At 41.3% G+C, this 12,132-nt stretch overlaps 1 pseudogene; it reads right to left on the bottom strand.

Moving 5' to 3' along the window:
- Window positions 1-3,737: 3,737 nt before the first annotated feature.
- Window positions 3,738-4,320, bottom strand: LOC118007564 (annotated as a pseudogene).
- Between the last annotated feature and the right edge of the window lie 7,812 nt (window positions 4,321-12,132).

The following is a 12,132-nucleotide window of genomic DNA, read 5'->3' as shown; positions in this document are numbered from 1 at the left end:
TGGCTAAAAAGCAAACAAAAGGATGAGGGCAGTTAAAGAACAGAGGAGACAAGCTATAAGACCACCTAGTGGCCAAAGCTGGCAACAGTTGAGCAACAAAATAACACTGTGTTGGGTTACAACCTCAAGTATCAAATAAGCATACATGCATTCATGCTGATATAAAGAAATGATTGAACGAATAAATAGGGGAGAAGGGACAAATTTTCCCTACAGAAGAATTCTATATAATACATGTATATAACTGCCACTAGGAGGTAAAGCTTAATTCATCTCCACTTGAGTGAGGGCTGGCTTAGTGATCTGCTTCCAGAGAATAGAGTATGGAAAGGGAAAAACAGTAACTGGCAGACACCACCTTAACCAACTGACCCAGGTAAACATCATCAGTGATGTCATGTTGATATCATGTGCCCCCTAAAATGATATGATGAGGACCTTTTATCTAGCATCCTTCCAAAACCCCACAACTCTACTGTAATCACGGGGAAAACATCAGACAAACCCAAATTGAAGAGCATTTTACAAAATATCTGTCAAGGTCATGAAAAATAAGAAAAGACTATCACAGGTCAGAAGAGGAGACATGATGACCATATGTAATGTGGAATCTTGGATACAATCTTGGAAGAGAAAAAGCACCTTAGTGGAAAAACTAGTGAAATCTGAATGAAGTCTGTAGTTTAGTTAATTGTAATACCCCAGTGTTAACTTCTTAATTTTCATAATTGTATCACAGTTAATATAACATGTAAACATTAGAGAAAACGGGGTGGAGGACATTTGAGAATTCTTTACTGTCTTTGTAACTTTTCTATAATCTAAATTTATTCCAAAATTTAAAGTTTCTTCTTTAAAATAGAAAGTGAGGGGCGCTTGGGTGGCTCAGTCGTTAAGCGTTTGCCTTCGGCTCAGGTCATGATCCCAGGGTCCTGGGATCGAGCCCCGCATCGGGCTCCCTGCTCTGCAGGAAACCTGCTTCTCCCTCTCCCATCCTACCCCCGCTTGTGTTCCCTCTCTTGCTGTGTCTCTCTCTGTCAAATAAATAAATAAATAAATAAATCTTAAAAAAATAAATAAATAAAATAAAATAGAAAGTGAGTCAAATCCTAAATCCCACCTATCCAGAGGTAACCACTTTTATTATTTTGGTGCACATCATTCATTTATCTCTATGTATAAATACCTACACATGCAATTGTATATAAATAATATTCATACTATAAATGCTGTTTTTAATCTTTGCAAAAATATATAATGGAAACCTTCCATGCTGATGGACATAGATCCATATCCTTCTTTTTAAATGACTCTGAAGGATCCCATTGTCTATAAGTGCCATACTTACATAGGCACATATATGGGTCGTTTCAAGTATTTAACTTATAAACAATATTGCATTGAATATTCTTTTTTTTTTTTAAGATTTTATTTTTAAGTAATCTCTACACCCAACACGGAACTCAAACTTACAACCCGAGGTCAAGATTGCATGCTCTACCAGCTGAGACAGCCAGGCACCTCACAGTGACTATTCTTGAGTATACACCTCTGCATGCCAGTTCAGTTCTTCCTCTAGAATAATACCTAAAACTGGAAGCTCTATGTCCTTTCAGTGGAGAATGGTATTTACTATCTAAGCTCTGGGTGTTAGGTGTCTTTATTGTTACTGGAGTTTCACTGCTCTCAAGCTCTCTGTGGACAAACCTAGGGAATATATATATATATATATATATATATATATATATATATATATGTATGTATATATATATATACACACACACACACACACACATGCACACATTTCATCCATATACATTGAAAATCATGAGTTCTTACTAATATCACCAATTCCGATCTAAGACCACAGGTTCACTCTAGTCTTTTCCTTTTCCAGGTTTATAACTTCCTTTTTTGGCAGTGAGAAACTTGACTTTCATCAAACTTGACAAATTTAATTATTTGAGCAATTCCCCTGTATGAAACTTAAACTTCAACTTGGCCACCATCCCCTTCCTTGAGCTTATGTTCTCCTTACCTCTTTTCAGCCTGGACTCCCCAGGCCAATCCACCCCTTGAAGTGGATATCCTCCACACCCTGGTTGGAGTAAAATGTTAAAATTAGGGGAAATAGGATGAAGGACATTTGGGAACTTTCTCCTCTGTCTTTGCAACTTGTCTGTGAATTTACAGCTATGCAGAGCCACCAGAACCCCCTACACACCCCATTCCTGCCCTACATCTGTGGATGCCTATCTCACTCTCACCTCTAATGGCTTTAGGACTAAATTGAGAAAGGGGAGGGATGCAGAAGGGGTCTTATTCCCACTTCATCTCATGTCCTTTGTTGGCCTTCTAAAAGTCTGATCATGGGGCACCTGGGTGGCTCAGTCGTTGGACGTCTACCTTCAGCTCAGGTCATGGTCCCAGGGTCCTGGGATCGAGCCCTGCACCGGTCTCCCTGCTCAGCGGGAAGCCTGCTTCTCCCTGTCCCACTCCCCCTGCTTGTGTTCCCTCTTTCGCTGTGTCTCTGTCAAATAAATAAATAAAATCTTTTAAAAAAATAAAAACAAAAGTCTGATCATATTAACCATGAAACAAAACATGTTTGGACATAGGACACTTAACCACGAATAATATTTCATATTACCATCTTCTTGGTGAGAGCCATTTCTCAGAACTATTAAATAATAGGCCATAAAATACACTTGATGAGCAAACTTGAATCGAAAGAACAGTAAAAACAACAAACAAAAAAACCAAAACAGGGGCCAGGCCTGGGTTGCTCAATCAGTTAAGCATCTGCCTTCGGCTTAGGTCATGATCCCAGGGTCCTGGGATCTAGTCCTGCTTCTCCCTCTGCCCCTCCCCCCTGCTTGTGCTCTCACACTCTATCAAGTAAATAAATAAGTAAGTAAATAAATAAATAAAATCTTTAAAAAAAACCCAAAAAACAGAAGCAACTGTATTGCAGCCCTTCCCTTTCTAGCAAATGGCTTGAACTTTTACTAGTTCTGCCTTTCAACTTGCTCCCTCTACCAACCTTTTTCTTGCCTTTCAAGATCTTGACTGAAAGCTCCCCAGGGGGCTAGGTCACTTCAATATCCAGACCGACTATAGTTCTTGGTGATAATTAGGGCTAGACTGCCTTCCATGAAAGAGGCAAGGCGATTGCTGCCAAGCTGGGAAGACAGTGCTACAAGGAGCTACATTCATTTCACTGGGCCTCTTCTAGCAGGAGGACATCACAAGGAACAACATAAGAACAAGCGTCTTCCAAGGAGCAACTGGTCAGGGCTGCAGGAAAGCAGACCAAAATGACAAGATTTAAATCTGTTTTGTTTTCTGTCTCAAGTGTCATTTGTTGGCTTCATAAAGCAAAGAAACCCTGCAGTAAAAAATTGCTAGAGAAATGGTGCCAGGCATTTTTAAACTAGAAAAGACTTTAGAACCTGAATCATGGCAGCCTAAAATTATCCATAATAGTTATAATCCTCACTTATCTCTTCATTGCCAATTATTTACCAGTCATGTAAATATTATATTTAATATTTTATACAGCAGTTGTTCTTGGAGCATTAGCAGATTTGAGGCCCACTGATGATTCAGTTTTTCTTTTTCTTTTTTTTTTCCTCTTTTCTTTTTATATTTCAGTTTTTTTCTTTAAAAGGAGCGAGTTGTGTACAGGGGGATTAAATGCTTTATAGACAAGAAAAAAAAACTATGCTAGCACCAACTTACTCATCATCCTCTTCATCCTCCTCGTCTTGCTCCTCTTCCTCCTTTTTCTTGCTTTTTTCGGCCTTGCTGACTCCCTTTTTTGCCGCCTCAGGCGTCTCTTTGGCTCAGTGTGCAGTGATGTCCTTTTCACATTTTCCCTGCAGCCTGGCAACCTTCTTTTCACGAGGCTGCTCGTCATCCGCAGCAGCGTTACTCCACATCCCTTCCAGTTTCTTTGCAACGTCACCAGCGGATAGACCAGGATGTTCTCCTTTGATTTTAGGGTAATACTCAGAACAAAATGAGAAAAAGGCCACAGAAGTCCTCTTGGGTGCATTGGGATCCTTGAACTTCTTTTTTGTTTCTCCTTTGGGGGGGCATAAGTTTTCATTTCTCTTTCACAACCGGCCTTGTCCGCCTTTGCCACATCTTCGAATTTTCCTTTCTCTTCCACCCCTCTGAGTGTCTCTTAGAAAACTTTGAGAAGTTGACTGAAGCATCTGGGTGCTTCTTCTTGAGCTTCTGTCAGCAAGTTTGTGCAAAGAATGCGTATGATGACATTTTGCCTCTCGGCTTCTTAGGATCGCCTTTGCCCACGTTTTACTATTTTCCTCAGTGAGGCACAGAGTTGTCCAGTGCCCTTCTGGCTCTCACTTACCCTGGCACTGTCTCTGTGGAGCTCACTGTAGACCAGTGGCTGTGAGAGCGGGAGCCGGACGCGACCTCCTTATTCTCTCTGCTCTGGAACCTCTGTTTTTCTTGACTCTGATTTGACAACCTCTCCCAGTGAAAAATTGGCAATCTAGAGGTCAAATTTCGGTAAAGAGAATTTATTGTAGATGTGTGGCTTTTGGGAAAATCACTAAACCTAAATAAAAACGATATGTATCTCTCATCTGATGTACTAAGGATAAGGCATTGTTCTCTTTTTTTAAAAAATATTTACTTACGTGTTAGAGAGAGAGAGGCAGGCAGAGGGGAGAAGCAGGCTCCCTGCTGAGCAGGGAGCCCGATGCGGGACTAGATCCCTCAGAACCCTGGGATTATGACCTGAGCCCAAAGGCAGACGCTTAACTGACTGAGCCACCCAGGTGCCCCTGTTCTTTCCCTCTCTCTCTCTCTTTTTAAAGATTTATTTTATTTATTTTAGAGAGAGAGCACAGCAGGGAGGGGTAGAGGGAGAGGGAGAAAGAAACACAAGCAGAATCTGTGCTGAGCACGGAGCCCGACTCAAGGCTCGATCCCCCAACCCTGAGATCAGACCTAAGCCAAAACCAAGAGTGAGTCACTCAACGACTGTGCCACCCGGGCACCCCTATTCTTTTTTTTTTTTTTAAGATTTATTTATTTATTTGAGAGAAAGAGCACGTGAGCAAGGGGAGGAGCAGAAGGAGGGGGAGAGAGAGAGAGATAGACTCCCCACTGAGCATGGAGCCCGACTCCGGGCTCGATCCCACAACCCTGAGATCATGACCTGAGCCAAAATCAGGAGTTGGAGGCTTAACCAACTGAGCCATCCAGGTGCCCCAAGGCATTGTTTTAATGCTTTATAGTCATCATCTATTTCAGTCCTGCAAGATTGAATGTCTTATTTTTGCACATCAATTTTAACAAACCAGAGGGGCTGCATTATCACTGTGAATGTTAAGTAACTTGTCCAGGTCACATCCTTTGTGATTGGTGAGAGGGACCTAAATTCAAGTCTGTTTGATTCCAGTGCCGTTTCTTAACCATTTCCATATTTGAAGAAGCTGAATTGAAGATCTTTAGGGTCCTATTCAGCTTTGAAATGTTACCTTTTGAACATATGAATGTAAGCATTTTTTTCGTTTAATTTGGTATCAACCTGTAGTCCATGCTATGTAGTAAATCTTTGTGTTTCCATTAATATGACCATTGCTCTTAAAGCTCTTTATGGAAAACAGTAAGAGTAATAACTTTGTATATTTCTAGTCAAGAACATGATATTAATCTCCAGTAACCTCTAATATGAGCCAAATGAACACTCATTAAAGATATCTCCAGTGGGGGACGCCTGGGTGGCTCAGTTGGTTGGGCGGCTACATTTGGCTCGGGTCATGATCCCAGGGTCCTGGGATCGAGCCCTGCGTCGGGTTCCTTCCTCAGTGGGGAGCCTGCTTCTCCCTCTCCCTCTGCCTGCCTCTCCACCTGCTTGTGCTCTCTCTCGCCCTCTCACGCTCTCTCTCTGACAAATAAATAAATACAATCTTAAAAAAAAAGATATCCACAATGGATTTTCATCAACAATGAGATAGTTCTCTCTTTATCACTAGCAACCAAATTACACAAAGCTTTCTGTGGGTTTCCTCAACTTCACTGATTTCTTCATACACAATCACATCTCTTTAAAAATGTCTTTTTGCTGTAAAGTCTTTAATTTCATTCTTTCCAGCTTCACTGAGGTATAACTGACAAAATTTTAAGATATTTAAACTGTACAATGTGATGATTTGGTATACATACACATTGTGAAAGTATTCCCCTTCCATTGAGTTAATTAACAGATCCATCACCTCATAAATTTACTTATATTTATTTATTTATTTTTTGTTGGGGACTTCTAAGTTCCACTCTCTTAGCAAATTTCAGTTATACAATACAGCATTATAAACTAGAACCACATTGTTACACATTAGGTCCTCAGACCTTGCTCATCTTAGAACTTTTGTACCCCCTTACCAACCTACATTTCTTATTCCAACATTCTTGTCCTATCTCTTTCCCGGTGAGTATGAAGACTTTGAATAAGACACTTAACTTTTCTGGTGATCAGTATCTTCATTACAAAATTTAGAAGGTTAAATTCTTAGAGTATTATTTTTGAAGAGTTTAAAAATGTTAAATATAAAGCGATCATGTGTCTAAAGATGTATTTCACTCATTAACAAGAGAACCAACAAGATGGTAAGCCTCCTTCAAAGAGAATTGAGGAATGCCAAGTATTTACAGTGGCTGAAAGAATGAATGCTTGAACAAGATTACTAATATAGATACGAAATTGGCTAATATCTTACAGCACGATAAAGCTGTAACTTTTGGGTTTATCTTTTCAATGGGACAAAACTCATTTATATTACTATCAGTTTTCCACACATTAAGATCTACCCTTACAGGGGCGCCTGGGTGGCTCAGTCGTTACGCGTCTGCCTTCGGCTCAGGTCATGATCCCAGGGTCCTGGGATCGAGCCCCGCATCGGGCTCCCTACTCCGCGGGAAGCCTGCTTCTCCCTCTCCCTCTCCCCCTGCTTGTGTTCCCCCTCTCGCTGTGTCTCTCTGTCAAATAAATAAATAAAATCTTTAAAAAAAAAAAAAAAGATCTACCCTTACAGAGTTGTACAATACCTGTATACTAAAAAATAATATAACTGTATTTTAAATAATTAGTACATTATTTTAAATAATTAAATACTTAAATAATTTAAATAAATAATAAAAAGATACCAAGTCAAAAAAGCTGGCCATTCCTAGAGACTCAGAGAATCCCCAGGAGTGTGTGCTAAACAAATCCCAGCAGAACACTGGAAGGGCAAGCAGTAATCCCTTCACTATTTCCAGGTTTTGGATAATTTTTAACAGAACTGAGAGTCCTCTGAGTTTTAAAACAAAGCTTCCTTAGGACTATCCAATTTTAAATGAGTGTTTAAAGGGAACAAAAGGGAAACATGCTACTTCTCTGCTTAATCAACTGTCATCTACTCCACACATTTTATGTTGTATGAAACCAATATTTCTCCAGGCAAGAAAACTGAATGTTTTCATCTATTTCATATTTTAATTGGGAGGTAATTAAATTCAGTCTGCCCACTTATTAATTTTTTTACATTTTAACTTTATTTTCTTTTGAAGCCTGTGTTAAAAATACTCTCATGTGATCTTACTTGTGGAGACATGGTTTATATTTCTTTATTTTTAGTAACTTATTGATTCCCCCCTCCATTATAAAAATACATAGAAACATAGAAATTTTCAGAAGATAGAAAATACAAAGAAAATTTTTTTACAATACCCACAGTTCCATTAGCCAGAGATAACCACTTCACTTTTTTTTTTTTTTAAGATTTTATTTACTTATTTGTCAGAGGGAGAGAGCACACAAGCAGGAAGAGTGGCAGGCAGAGGGAGAAGCAAGCTCCCCGCTGAGCAAGGAGCCTGATGTGGGACTTGATCCCAGGACCCTGGGACCATGACATGAGCTGAAGGCAGACGCTTAACGACTGAGCCACCCAGGCATCCCCAGAGATAACCACTTTAAGAAATGTATTTTTAGCAGGTGAGAATTTTAGTTCCCAGCTCTAGTGTGTGGGAACTGGAGCCATGACCCTACTGCCCTCCCCTTGCTTGTTGGATGCCAATCATACTGACCATCTTTCAATGCCTCTTCCTTGATTTGCTTCCTCCCACCCTTGCACACAGTGTCACGCTGTTTCCTCTGCCTGGTTCACTCTTCTCTCCTCTCTCTGCCCTCTTCATTCCTACTTATCTTTCAGATTTCAGTTTGCTTCACTTCCTCAGAGAGGCCTTCCTTGACCCACTCCTTCCCCCAGATGAGGTGAGATTCTATTATGGACTTTCCTAGCATTGTGTATGTGTCCTTCTTAGCACTTGCTACCCATGCAATTTAACATTTGTTTCTGTGATTATTTGACTAATTAATATACTGTGTGCTTCACAAGGGCAGGGTCTCTGTGTGGTTTTGCTCACCACTTTCCCTTTAGCCCATAGCTGATCTTCAATCATATTTTGAGTTGAATATAATATGGCTCATGTCCCCACATGTTGGAGCTGCAAGGAACCTTAAACCTGAGGCTATCACTAAGATTTCTTCCCTTCTCCACGGAATCATCCAGGAACCTGAGACTTGGCAGGAGCCAGGGAACTGGACTGTGGGGTTATTGTCTTTTTTTGTCATGGCTCCTCATTGAGCAATGAATCTTAGATGTACTTGTGTCTCATCTGCCTAGGCAGCGCTGCCCCAGGTAGACTGCCTTCCACTGACAGCAGGTTCCCATCTTGCTACCCACTGGAGGGACAAAGTGCCAAGAAAGGGACTCTTCTCTACTCTCCCATCCTTCCCACTCCAGTCCTCACCTTCTTTTCTGACTCTGACGAAACTTAAATTTCCTCCTAGATCCAGCTGCTTTCTCCTCTCTTATTCTAGGAACCAACCTCCATCTTCTTCTGACCTGGTAAGAATCCTCTTCCATAGGCCTTTAGAAGCCAATTTTTGTGGAGTAGGATTAGGGAAAGATGCAAATACTAATTAGTTTTTTGAGTTACTGTTATACAGCTATGTATATTTTGAAGCAAAATTGGGGCCATGTTGTCTACCCTCTCCTATAATTCATTTTCTCCATTTACTGAATTGTTTCCCTAGATATTCATATTGAGAGCATGATTGAGAACATAGAATTCCCTAGGAAGATGTCACCTAATTTATTGAACATGGCCCTTGATGGTGGGACATTCCTCATTCCTTAGTGTAGCAGGTACAATTCCTTGTGCCTACTTCTAGCCTTGTCTTCTGCTGACAGGCCTCTCATTCTGCTCTACCGTCACAGCAAATCATACTGCCCAGGGACATACCGTGCTTTTTCACCCCCAACTCTCAACTTCTGGGGTTTCCTCAGCTGGAGCACTTTTTTTTTTTTTTTTCCTGGCAGAGTCCTACTTATTCTTCAAACTGATGCCATCTTCCCCTAATGCTTTCCTTGATGCACCAACGCAGTCTTAAGCGCCCTTCCTCTGGGCTCCTAAAGCATCCACATCGTGCCACTAGTCACATTTTCTTGGATTTATTCTCTGAATGTTTCAGTCCTCTCTGCTAGATTTCAATGTCTTTGAGGGCAGAAAGCATGGCACATAGAGATGTTCCAAAAGATATGTTGAAGAGACATAGATTGCAGCAAGCACTTTTCCCTATTGTTTCACATGTTTGGGGCATGTACAGCTTCCTAGGATGGCTTTCAATTTACCTGTTCTGGAATTGCCCTTTGTTTCACTCAATAATAGGGATTTCCAACATTCATCTAACAAATGCCATGATGCCCAATCCCCATGGTGTTGATAAATATTTTGGCCTTTATATTTCCTTTGCTAGGTAGGCTACAGTTGCAACTGTTTCTTTTACTTTGAGCTGACTTAGATGAGCGTCCCTGGTTTCATGGATCCTGGCATAACTCCATTTTCCAGCTCTTTTTTCCCAGATTCTGTCCTTTTCTGTCCAATATCCGTACTCTTCCTAATAACAAGAGTCTTTCCCTCAATACGTTCTTGTATAAATGCCACAAAACTTCTTATCTTTTCCTGTTTGTAAAATAATGCAGTAAACTATTTATCAGATGCTATTCCTCTCCTAGAATTGTGAGATTTCTATAATTTTTTTAAAATTCAAGTTCTGCAACTAAATATCTAGTTCCTCAAGCTCATGCTGATCACTTTGAATTTCATGTTTCATGTTGTTTCCAGTGTAAATTTGAGATTGTATTCGCCTTGAAGACAAAGGACTATGCCAAGGATAGATAGCATTTACTTTGTATTTAATACAATGTTGACGAATATTGCATTAAGTCTGGGTTAGGATAGTTTTTAAACAGCGATATGAAGTTCTTTTATCATAGATCTAGTTCCATTTTATAATAAATATCTTTGGTTGTAAGACTTGCTTGGAGCAGGATACTTGGGTCATTCCACCACAGGTGGACTAAAATTAAGAGAACATTAGTGTCAGCCAAGTGGGGAAATGATAGTAGTTTGGGCTGGGGTGATGGAGGTGGTGAGAAGTGGAATGATTTGGGAAACTGAACTGTGATGGACTAGCTATTGGGGTGTGCATGTGTGTGGTGTGCTGGGCGAGAGAATTCATAGTTTGAATAACTGATAGATGGCAGTTCATTTCCAAAGAGACTTCTAGGTCAGAAAACTCAACTGCCTAGACAATATGGGGGATGCTACGGCCAATTTTGGCTCTTTGCGTTCCTCTTTTGTAGCTGTCATGGAGATCCTACCCTGGGTTAGTTTCCTACTTTTGAACATACTCACCTTTCTTGGTTACAATCAGATTCCAATTCTTCTTTCCCCTGATTACTCTCAGTTCACCATGATTGGATTTGGGTTTTCTTGAACATCTTCAAATATTTAAGGATAATTATTTGGGATGTGCCATATCTTCAAATGGGTGATCTTTCTCTAACGCTTTCTAATTTCATTTTTAGAAAGAAACCTAGTGAAAAAAAGTGCTGACTGAGGGTTTCACATGATAATGGAAAACCCCCATCAAGAGGTAGGCAAACTGCCTCCAAAAAAGGTGAGCTGTGGTTGCCACCGCGAATTACTTGTACATGAATAATAACAAAAGGTAACTTCCAGGAAAGGTCAAGTGAAATTGTAATTTATAAATTAAAAGTTGAAAAGTCGTAAAAGAATAGGCATTTTGGCACCCTCTTCTCTCCCTAGGGAGTTGATTCAAAAACCTCTTAAGTTCTTTAAAATCTTTAACTGCCCCGCTTCCTAAACAAGGAGAGACTGGAAGAGGCAGACCACTCTATAATGACTAGGGGCAAGTTTAATAAGCAACAGAACTTAACAGGAAGCTTGTCTTGGGCAGCTACAAAACAGCGATCTCTGCACCCACTCGCTAGAATCTTTTGAGTTTATGCAGAGGCCTTAAGGGGATTTAAGGCACAAAACTGTCCCGTTGGTTTCAATAACACATTACTCGGTCAAGGCAATGTTCTTCAAATGGCTCCCGGTACAGGAACAGTGCGCAAAAGATACTTTTCAAGGTCAGGGGAAAGGGTAAGGAGCGTCTCTGCCTGGGGCTTACCCGTGGTCCCATCCTCTCCATGACGTTCTCCCACACTCCCTACGCCTAATTTCGTTAGGTGACCCTGATTCTGGTTTAAATGGAAGTTATGCTGAGCCTAGGGAACCTGAAGCGGGATTAGAGGCGGCTATGAAAAAGCACGTGTCGGGCGCCTGGGTGGCTCAGTCGGTTGAGCGACTGCCTTCGGCTCAGGTCATGATCCTGGAGTCCCGGGATCGAGTCCCGCATCGGGCTCCCTGCTCGGCAGGGAGTCTGCTTCTCCCTCTGACCCTCCCCCCTCTCATGTGCTCTCTCTTTCTCATTCTCTCTCTCAAATAAATAAAATCTTTAAAACAAACAAAAAAGCACGTGTCTTCCTCCTGTAGAACGCGGGATAAGGAACGCCTTCGGGTCTTCGGGCCAGGCCTCCTCTGCAGGCGACTTCCGGAGAGACGGGGGGGGGTCGGGGAGGAGAGAGGGAAGAGCGCGCGACCGCAGCAAGGGCCCGCCTCCGGAAGGTGCCACACTGGACTTCCGGGGCCCCCTGGTCCTCCGCGTACTTCCGCCCTAGCCTCCAGTCGGCCAGCCTC

The sequence above is a fragment of the Mirounga leonina genome, unplaced genomic scaffold, assembly GCF_011800145.1.
Source record: "Mirounga leonina isolate KUSES-001 unplaced genomic scaffold, KU_Mleo_1.0 Mir_125, whole genome shotgun sequence".
Lineage (NCBI taxonomy): Eukaryota > Metazoa > Chordata > Mammalia > Carnivora > Phocidae > Mirounga > Mirounga leonina.
This window is presented reverse-complemented; position numbering and strand designations above follow the sequence as displayed.